The following is an 11,056-nucleotide window of genomic DNA, read 5'->3' on the forward strand; positions in this document are numbered from 1 at the left end:
CTTTACACATCTGACTTCAGCTACAACACGGACAGCTGCCACCTCCAGAAGTTCTCAGATGATACAGCCATCGTTGGACGTGTGTCAGAGGGGGATGATCTGGAGTACAGAGAGTTCATCACCAACTTTGTCGCCTGGTGCGTACTGAACCACCTGTGCATCAACGCCAGCAAGACAAAGGAGGTGGTGATCGATTTCAGAAGGACAGCTCCTCACATTGCACCAGTGAACATCCAGGGTTTGGACATTGAGATCATGGTGGAGTACAAATACCTGGGTGTTCACCTCAACAACTGGACTGGACTAACAACACAGATGTCCTGTACAAGAAGGGCCAAAGTCGTCTCCACCTGTTGAGAAGACTGAGGTCTTTTGGTGTGTGCAAGACACTGCTTAGGACTTTTTATGACTCTGTAGTGGCATCAGCAATTTTCTACGCTGTGGTCTGCTGGGGCTGTGGAAGTTCAGAGAGGGACAGGAAGAAACTTCATAAACTGGTCAGAAGGCTGGCTCAGTATTGGACTGTTCTCTGGACTCCATTGAGGAGGTGGGTGAGAGGAGGATGTTAGCCAAGCTGACATCAATCATGGATAACCCCTCTCACCCCCTACATGAGGCTGTGGGGGCTTTAAGCAGCTCTTTTAGTAGTAGACTGCTACACCCACGGTGTAAGAAGGAGAGATACCGCAGGTCATTCATACCTACTGCTGTCAGACTGTATAACACCCACAACCTGTAATGTATCACCAATAACCTGTTTGTCATTTTATATGCACTACTTCACCACTACTACCTCTACTTCATCAGTGCAATTATTATGTGCAATAATATAGGTCTTAAATTATTTTTTACACACACACACACACACACACACACACATATATATATATATATATATATATATATATATATACACACACACACACACACACACACACACACACACACACACACACAGAGTCTACCTGTAATGTGCAATTTTTTTCCGAGCCTCTCAATAAGGCAATATTTTCTATACTTTTTCACAGTAGATAATGCAAATAGCCCTCTGTATTTAATCTTTCATTTGTCTAATTTTTATTTCAGTTTTATTTGTCATCTGTATGACATTTTCTTGCTACTGTAACACGTGAATTTCCCCTATGTGGGATCAATAAAGTGAATCTAATCTAATCTAATCTAATCTAATCTAATCTAATCTAATCTAATCTAATCTAATCTAATCTAATCTAATCTGAAAAGGCTTGCTGGAAGAGGTGCTCAAGCAACAGGGATTATTGCAGCCTTGAGAGGATTGTCAAGAAAAGTCAATTCAAGAACTTGGGAGAGCTTCACAAGGAATGGACTGAGGCTGGTGTCAGTGCATCAAGAGCTACCACACACAAACATCAGAAGCATCTTACCTGGACTAAGGAGAGAGAGAACTAGATTGTTGCTCAGTGGACTTGATAAAACACAGTGGACCAACACATGACACTCCAAATCATCACAGACTGCAGAAATTTCACAATGGACTTCAAACACCTTGGATTCTGTGCCTCTCCACTCTTCCTCCAGACTCTAAGACCTTGATTTCCAAATGGAATGCTAAATTTACTTTCAACTGAAAAGAGGACTTTGGACCACTGAGTAACAGTCCAGTTCTTTCTCTCCTTAGCCCACGTAAGATGCTTCTGATGTTGTCTCTCATTCAGGAGTGGCTTGATAGGAATGTGACAGTTGTAGCCCCTTTCCTGAATACATCTGTGCGTGGTGGCACTTGATGCACTGACACCAGACCGAGAGACACACAGCATTTATCCTGTTTTACTTCAATTTGAAATGAAATATTTTAATATTTTGTGATACTGGACTTCTGATTTCCCTGAGTTATAAGCCATAATTGTCAAAATTAAAACAAACACAAACAAGTGTTGCCAGGCAAAACAAACCTTGCCTGGTAGCACTGATGATGAAGGAAGATATCGCAAAAAAATTATTTTGACCTTTTTGGTGACCTTGACCTTGAGTTTGACCTTGTGTGTGAACATACTTGGCCAATAAATATGGTTCTGATTCTGATTCTCTGCTGCTCTCAGCCAGTCAGAACACACTGTACTGCTTACTGCTCTCAGCCAATCAGAACACACCGTACTGCATGATTGTTACACTGCTATATTCTTACAGCATGACATAGTGGCTACTACCTCTATATGAAGCAGTAACCACAAAAACCTTGACCTTAACCGGATGACCCCCAAAATGTTGGAGGTTTCTATTTGAGACCAATGCCCATCTATCCTGAAAGTTTCATGAAGATTGGTTCAGCTGTTTTCCCATAGCATCATTAACAAACAAACAAACAAACCCCCCAAAAACAATACCTCACCCCCTGGTGGACTCCGTCCCAGGCGAGGTAAAAACCCTTGAGATATTTCAATTTACATGCAATGAATATAGACTATATGAAAGTTTACCTTTTTGAATTAAATTACAAAAAAAAAAAAAAACATTTTTCATAATATTCCAGTATTTTGAATGCACTAGTAGGGTTTTCTACACCCATATCTCCAGACTCAGAAATAGCTTTTTCCCAAGAGCTATAACTGCCTTGAATCAATCTCTGATTGTAAAACAAATTGTCTTAATTGTTCCACCAAATTCTCATCAAGTCTGAAAGAAACCATGAAGAACCCTTTTTTTCTAAGAGTGTGTATTAACTGGGGAAGAATGCAGTACAAACTCCAAATTGTTGCTCATGATTTTATTAATATCTAGAACCTGTCAGGGGTTTCGCATTTAGCTTCTTGGTAGTTGGTACACTCTTGGTAAGCTCAAAAAGAGATCTTCAAGGGTCCTTTCAGGGTTCATTGGATAATTAAAAGTCTTTAGCCTCCTAAAAAGTTTTGACTTGGAATTGATAAGGAAACACCCCAATGCATAGTTCTACAAACAACATTTACAGGTTCCCCCAAAGGGATAACTGATAAGCCCATCAGTTTTACATTCATAGAAATGGTTCTGTATTTGGTTCCTTAACTGTTGGAATTGATTCAACACTTAATGATAAGAAAACACTCTGTTTTAGGGTTCTGCATAAAATCTGTACGGGATTCCCAGGTGAAACAACCTAGGAGTCCTGAAGGAGTTATAAGAGTGCATCCTCGAAGCTTCTTCAGTTTTTATGACTTAGAAGAACCCTTGAAGGTCCTATGTATAGAACAGTACAACAAAATGTAATAATATTGTCTGAAAAAAACACAAATAATGTCAGATGTTGAACATTATAGGCATTAGGTACCCTTATATTAAAAAAAAAGGATTCTTCAGTTTCCCTCTGGAGAAACCATAAATGTTTTATGTAGAACCCTAAAACAAGTATTTCTTGATAAAAAGGGAACTAAGAACCCAGTGAACCCTTAAAGACCCCCTTGGGGAACCCTTTTTTTCACCAAGTAAAAAGTTCACAGCTGTGGTCTAAAATATTTTAACAAGAATCATTCAAATGATTCATTAAAATCGCTCATCTTGATTTGATTCTGACTCAGAGATCTCAATTCGTGAACTGAACAAACAGCCCTGAGGTTATGTTTGTTCTGCACAGAAAGAGCAAAAGAGAGAGAGAGAGAGAGAGAGAGATAATGGGTGGAGAAGGAAAGGGATGTTAGGACTCTGTTTGATATTCATGTTAATGGGAGTACTTGCTGCAGTAAAAAGTCCTGGGGCAGTACACACTGTGATCTTCAGCACCAGGCAAATGTAACAAATGCAATGACATTCATGTGATTTTATTTTATTTTATTTTATTTTATTTTATTTATGCACATAGACTGAGTGAGGTGCAGCAATATAGCACTCTGAAAAACAACATGATCCACAAAGAACCCATGCTGTCAGGTTCCTATTCAAAGTTGCCAGTAAATCAGATTAAGGCAAAAGGGTTCAGTTCTCTGCCTGTACAAAATATAGCAGCTTTTCTAAAGGGTTCTTTGGATAGAAAGAAACCCTTGGTAATGGGTGTGGCAGTGGGGGCATGGTCAACCAGTAGTCTGTGAATGGAGGGCAGGGTCGGGGAAGGTAAGTAGCTAAGTCATTCCACCTGCTGTCAATTAATGTGTGTGTGTGTTTGTTTGTATGTTACAGGGACAGAGCATAAAATGAGGGAGAGAGCAGAGAAAAGGGGCTTCCTCCTGACCACAAAGCATGTGTGTGGGTAGAGTGAGTGCGTGCAAGCAAGCAAGCTGAAAAGCTAGTAGTAAAGTGAAATAAAGAGTTTGTGTGTGACCATCAACTCACCTGCTGTGCTTCTGTGCTCCACCCCCATCAGGAACTGCCACAGTGGTGCCAAAACCTGGGACACACAGAAGGGAACCACCCCATGGAGTCCTCCCCATTTGAAGAGCTCATCCTTGCCCTCCCTACCGCCCAGCGGAACCAGCATCAAGTGCTGACCGTCCTCCAAAAGGAACAAGAGCAATGCTTCGAAGCCTTGATGCTGGCCCAGCAGGAAGATTGCCAGGCATTCCGGCACCTGCTCACGTCAGCAGGAGTGTCGACCATCACTGCAGCTGGAACCCCCATAAAGATGGGCCCGCAGGACAATCCAGAAGCATTCCTCGCCCTCTTCGAGCAAGCAGATGAGGTGTGGGGGTGGCCGCTGGAGCAGTGCATGGCATGCCTCCTCCCGCTCCTGACTGGCAAGGCACAGCTCGCAGCACAGCAGCTCCCTGCTGACAGCTGACTGGTGTATGCTGACCTGAGGAAAGCCATCCTGCAGTGGGTCTGAACAACATCACCAGCACTTCCGGACGCTGGCATTGGAGGAGGTCAGCCAGCCGTTTGCATTCAGCTAGCAACTCCGGGACGCCTGCTGGCGGTGGCTGAGGGTGGAAGACCGCGATGCCAACAGGATCATCGATCTGGTGGCACTGGAACGGTTCATCTCTCGACTTCCGGAAGGAACGGCAGAATGGGTCCAGTGTCATCACCTGGCATCGCTGGAACAAGCCAACGAGCTGGCGGAGGACCATCTGAAGGCGGCTCCAATGGCAGGCAGATGAGGTGGCTCCCCTTGCTTCTCTTCTCTCTCTCTCTCTCTTCCCCCCATCTCTTGTTCCCCTCCCCACCCCATTCCCCTGCCTCGGAGGCAGCAGCCGGCTCCTCCCCAGCTGGCCCATCGCACCTGTGGTGTCCTCCCATCTCCTGCTTCCGTGTCTGTGTTGTCTCCTCCTTAGGTGAGTGACACCCATAACACCAGTGCAGAGGGAAAGCTTGGGCTGGTGTGCTGTCGCGGTGGGGAGTCGGAGCATCTCCAGAGTTGGAGCTCCGCAAGGGAGGTGGGAGCTGTGATCCAGATCCCCAACATGCCAAAAACTGCCCCTGATTGGGCTGGAATGTATTGCATACCAGTAGGTGTTCAAGGGGATACATATCATGCTTTGGTGGATTCCGGTTGTAATCAGACCTCAATTCACCAACGCCTGGTGCAAGGTGAGGCATTGGGGAGAGCACAAGCGGTGAAAGTGTTGTGTGTGCATGGGGATGTTCACAATTATCCCTTAGTGTCCATCCATATTCTATTCCGGGGCCAAATGCATAAAGGTGGCAGTTAGTCCTTGTCTCACCCACTCGTTGATTTTGAGTACTGACTGGCCAGGGTTTAAAAAGCTGATGCAACATTTAACACATAGTGGGTCCTGCACTAGTAGGTCACGGGAAGATCCCAGTGTGGCATTGACTGGAAAAGCTGTCACAGAGCTGTCTACATCATCACCGCATCAGAGTGAGGAGCAGCCCGCTCCTCCTCCCTCTCTCAGGGATTCCCTTGGGGATTTCCCATTAGAGCAGTCATGAGATGAGACTCTGCGGCATGTGTTTGACCAAAATGAGAGTAATTGATGGTCAAACTCTTCAGCCAAACGTGGCCCTGACCATCCCTTATTTTGCTATTATTAAAGATAGATTGTACCGAGTGACACAGGACACTCAAACTAGCGAACGAATATCCCAATTGTTAATCCCAAAGAGCCGTGGGGAATTCATATTCCATGCGGCTCACTTAAATCCCATGGCTGGACACTTAGGACAAGGTAAAACACTAGCCCGAATAATGGTCCGGTTCTATTGGCCAGGGATTCATGGGGATGTCCGTCGGTGGTGTGCAGCATGCTGTGAATGGCAACTAGTAAATCCCACGGCCACTCCAAAAGCACCTTTGTGCCCTCTTCCTCTAATCGAGATCCCGTTTGAGCGAATTGGGATGGATCTCGTCGGGCCATTAGATTGGTCAGCAGGGGGATATCACTTTATTTTAGTTCTGGTGGATGATGCAACACGATATCCAGAAGTGCCTCTCTGCAATAGCTCAGCAAGCAGTATTGCCGAAGCGCTCTTCTGCTTTATCTTCCGGGTCAGGATTCCAAAAGAAATCCTGACAGACCAAGGCATTTAATTGATGTCACGCACACTGCGCGAACTGTATGGGTTATTAGGGATTAAGTCTATCCGCACCAGTGTCTATCACCCACAAACAGATGGCTTAGTAGAGCAATTTAACCAAACACTCAAGACCATAATCCAGAAATTCATAAGTGAAGATGTGTGTAATTTGGATAAGTGGCTCAAGCCCCTGTTATTTGTAGTACGAGAGGTCCCACAAGCCTCCACAGGGTTTTCTCCATTTGAATTATTATATGGGTGTAAGCCTTGTGGCATTCTGGATGTGCTACGAGAAAATTGGGAGAAGGGACCTTTGCCTAGCAAAAATGAAATCCAGCAGGTTCTTGATCTGCATGCAAAACTCCACACCCTCACACACCTAACCCAGGAGAATTTGTGGTAGGCACAAGAACGTCAAATCCGGCTGTATGACAGGGGCACGTGCCTTAGAGAGTTCACACCAGGAGACAAAGAGCTCATATTATTGCCCACATCGAGCTCCAAATTAGTCGCCAAGTGGCAAGGGCCCTTCAAGGTCACACGGCGAGTTGGGGACATCGACTATGAGGTGAGGTGAGCGGATGGGGCGGGGCATTGCAAATCTACCACCTCAACCTTTTAAAACGCTGGAATGAGGGGGTCCCTGTGGCATTGGCATCGGTAGTCCCGGAGAAGGCAGAGCTGGGGCCGGAGGTGAAAAAGATAACATCTCGGACCACTCCGGTCCCTTGTGGAGACCACCTCTCACCGGCACAACTCACGGAGGTAGCCAAGTTGCAAAAGGAATTTTCCTATGTGTTCTTGCTCCTTCCTGGTCGTACCCACCTCATAGAACACCACATCGAAATGCCCCCAGGGGTGGTAGTGCATAGACGCCCTTACTGTTTCCCCAGACACAAGAAAAAGGTGGTCCGGGATGAACTCAAGGCCATGCTCGAAATAGGCATAATCGAGGAGTCCCACAGTGACTGGAGCAGCCCAGTGGTCCTGGTTCCCAAGACCGACGGGTCGGTCCGGTTCTGTGTGGACTATAGAAAGGTCAATGTGGTGTCTAAATTTGATGCATACCCAATGCCTCACATTGAAAAGTTGCTTGATTGGTTAGGCGCTGATTGCTTTTATTCAACACTGGATCTAACAAAGGGATATTGGCATATCCCCTTGGCTCCTCTATCCTGAGAGAAAACCACCTTTTCCACACTGTTTGGTTTACACCAATTTGTCACGCTCCCTTTTAGGTTATTTGGGGTGCCCACTATGGTCCAGTAGCTCATGGACAGGGTCCTCTGCCCTCATGCTGCCTATGCGGCCACCTATCTGGACAATGTGTGTCAGATAACGGAATCCAGGGACACATGTCTGCCTGGGGGCATTGAGTTATTGACAGATTCAGAAAGTACAGTTTCTAAGCTTTCCAATGATGCCTTCCATGTGGAGATCTGACAATATTTGAAGAATGTGTGGCCTTTTGAATGTGCATACCTCTTAAAACAGAAAAGGGAGAAAATCGCCCTCAAAGTTTTCCATCTCAGCTACTCTGGGTGTAGGGTGGGCACATAATGGTGCTCATCTGCATGACATTAAGGAAAGCTCTACCCCCTACGAGCTAGCACGATGCTACTTTCATATAAACAAAGATCACCACGTCAATTTTTGTTCCATGCAAAGTATGCCCAAAACAATTATGAAGTACAAAAATAAGTCCTAAAGTATACTTCAGTGTTTTGTGGTTGAAAAATTACTCACACCATAAGAAAGAAAGATAGCACAATGATGACACAACTAACACAACGTTATTTCATGTAAAGCCTCGGTCACAACTGGCCGTACGTGCTCCTACGGCCGGTCTACATGCAAAAAACACAAGAAACGCACGGAGGGCGCGCATGAAATGCACGAGAGCGCGTGTGTGGCGTGCTGATTTTCGAGCCGCAGAGGTTCGTTGTCATGTCAAACAAACTCTACGGGCGCTTACGTTTTTTTCAGGTTGCAAGACAAACTTACGGCCAACGCGCGTCTTTCTCCATGAACAAAAAAAACAACGCAGCAATTTGGGAAACACCAAAAATCGCACGGCCAAAAAAATAGTACGTCCGGTTGTGACCTAGGCTTAACCAAACCACAACACTCTCCGTTACATGCAAAAATAACCACACAGCCTTAGATTAATAAACTTACCCCATCAGAAAGAGAAACGTCGCCTTGCACACATCAATGCCTCCGATGGAATGTAGTCCTAGAACAGTCCGTGTATCATCCGATCATTCAAGTATTCCATTCAATCTGGAAAATGAGGTTGCGGGTTTTTTTTGCTAGAAATGGTTATCTCCGATGTAAATACCGTGTGTCTGTTTGCTTCGCAGTGTTTCAGCTCCTCTGTGCTCTGTTTAGCTTGCTCATTCCATAGTGAAATTACATGCCTGTATGCAGCTTAAGTAGCCACGAGCTCAGCTCGTATCATACAGCTGATTTGCAAAAAAAAAAAAAAAAAGACTTGAATCATCATGTGAATGGCCCATATGGTAATTTACCCACACACCCTAGCAGGCTACAGTCCTGACAAAAACGAGACAATTTGCAACAAAAAATGTATGCTTTTCCAACAAAACAATCTATTATCTGAAATACTGATTCGATTCTTCAAGATCTCAACTTGCACATGATGGAAAAAAAACAAAAATCACAAATTTTGAAAAAAAAATGCTTCTTTTGCGATTATCTCGGATTCGTTTTGGCCGACATGTGTCCCTGGATTCGGTGAGGGGTCACATATAATAATCTACAGCCATGATTGGCCACGGCACTTGGAACACCTGAGGGCCATTCTAAAGTTGCTGAGGGGAGCGGGCCTCACAGCTTACCTGAAAAAGTGTGCAATTGGGCAGGTGGAAGTACGGTATCTGGGGTTCCACTTGGGTCAGGGGCAGGTGCATACCCAAATTAACAAGACTGCAGCGATTGCGGCCTGCTCGAAGACCAAGACCAAAAAGGAGGTGAGACGGTTCCTGGGGCTGGCTGGCTATTATTATAGGTTTATACCTAATTATTCGGACGTCACCAGCCCACTAACCCATCTCACTAAAAAGGGGGCTCCAGACCCGGTCCAGTGAACAGAGCAGTGCCATCTTGCCTTCTCTGAGGTAAAAACTGCACTGTCTGTGTTGGGGGGGGGCACTTTTACACTCCCCTAACTTCTCTCTCCCCTTTATTTTGCAGACTGATGCATCGGACAGAGGGCTGGGGGCCGTTTTGTCTCAGGAGGTGGAGGGCGAGGAGCACCCCGTGCTGTACATCAGTCGAAAACTGTCGATACGTGAAAACAAGTACAGCACAATTGAGAAGGAGTGTCTTGCCATCAAGTGGGCAGTCCTCGCCCTCTGATACTACCTGCTGGGGCACCCTTTCACTTTCTGTTTGGACCATGCGCCCCTCCAGTGGCTCCACCGCATGAAGGATGCCAATGCATGGCTCACCCATTGGTATCTCACCCTCCAGCCATTTAAGTTCGAGGTGATCCACAGGCCAGGGGCACAGATGGTGGTGGCAGACTTCCTGTCCTGTTGGGGGGGGGGAGTCAGCTTCAGGCCAGATGGCTTCCTGGCCTGAGTCAGGCAGTGGGGGTATGTGGCAGCGGGGGCGTGGCCAAGCAGCAGTCTGTGAATGGAGGGCAGGGTCGGGGAAGGTAAGTGGCTAAGTCATTCCACCTGCTGTCAATTAATGTGTGTGTTTGTTACAGGGACGGAGCATAAAAGGAGGGAGAGAGCAGTGAAAAGGGGCTCCCTTTTGACCACAACACGTGTGTGTGTTGGTAGAGTGAGCGAGTGACTGAATGCAAGCAAGCAAGCAAGCTGAAAAGTGAAATAAAGAGTTTGTGTACAATCATCAACTTGCCTGCCATGCTTCTGTGTTCCACCCTCGTCAGGAACTGCCACAATGGGGTTCTACATAAAATGCTTGCCTGTGAAGCAACCTTTTGCATTCTTGATTCACCTTTTCTTCTAATTGGGTCACATAAAATTGCCCAACTCCTTAAATAAAATATTTTATTACCAGAATCGGTTGCAAGAAGAACCTGTTCTTTGGAAGCTAAGACTGTGCTTGGTATAAACTCCAAATTGTTGTTCTTATTATCTAAAACCTGTCAGGAAAAGGTTAGATTCTTGGTATTTGGTACACTCTTCGAACAAACAATTTCTCAAAGGTTCTTCCTTGGATAATTAACAATTCTCAGCTTCAAAAAGGGGATTTTATTTGCAACACATCATGAAAGATTGTTGTAGGGTTCTACATAGAAAATGCTCTAATTTTTCTAAGAGTGTGCTCAAAAGGGGCTTTTTCAGTTTGTGTCTCCTGAGGGAACCCTTAAAGCTTTTTATGTAGAAAAGTTTTCTTCCCAGAAAGTTTTGAAATTGAACACTTTTGGGGATAAAGTTACTCAGATGAGCCCTCGAAGAACCCCTGAAGAACACCAAATCATTGTTCATTATTTTCTTCTTTATATCTCGAACCTGTCAAGAGTTTAACACTTAGGGAACTACTTCTGATCAGGAAACATAGAACCTGCAGTGTTTAACATAAAAGCTTCAAGGGTTCCCTCAGAGGGACAACTGAAGAACCCTTAATTATTCTAAATTTTGTA

Source organism: Neoarius graeffei, chromosome 16 (assembly GCF_027579695.1).
Source record: "Neoarius graeffei isolate fNeoGra1 chromosome 16, fNeoGra1.pri, whole genome shotgun sequence".
NCBI lineage: Eukaryota > Metazoa > Chordata > Actinopteri > Siluriformes > Ariidae > Neoarius > Neoarius graeffei.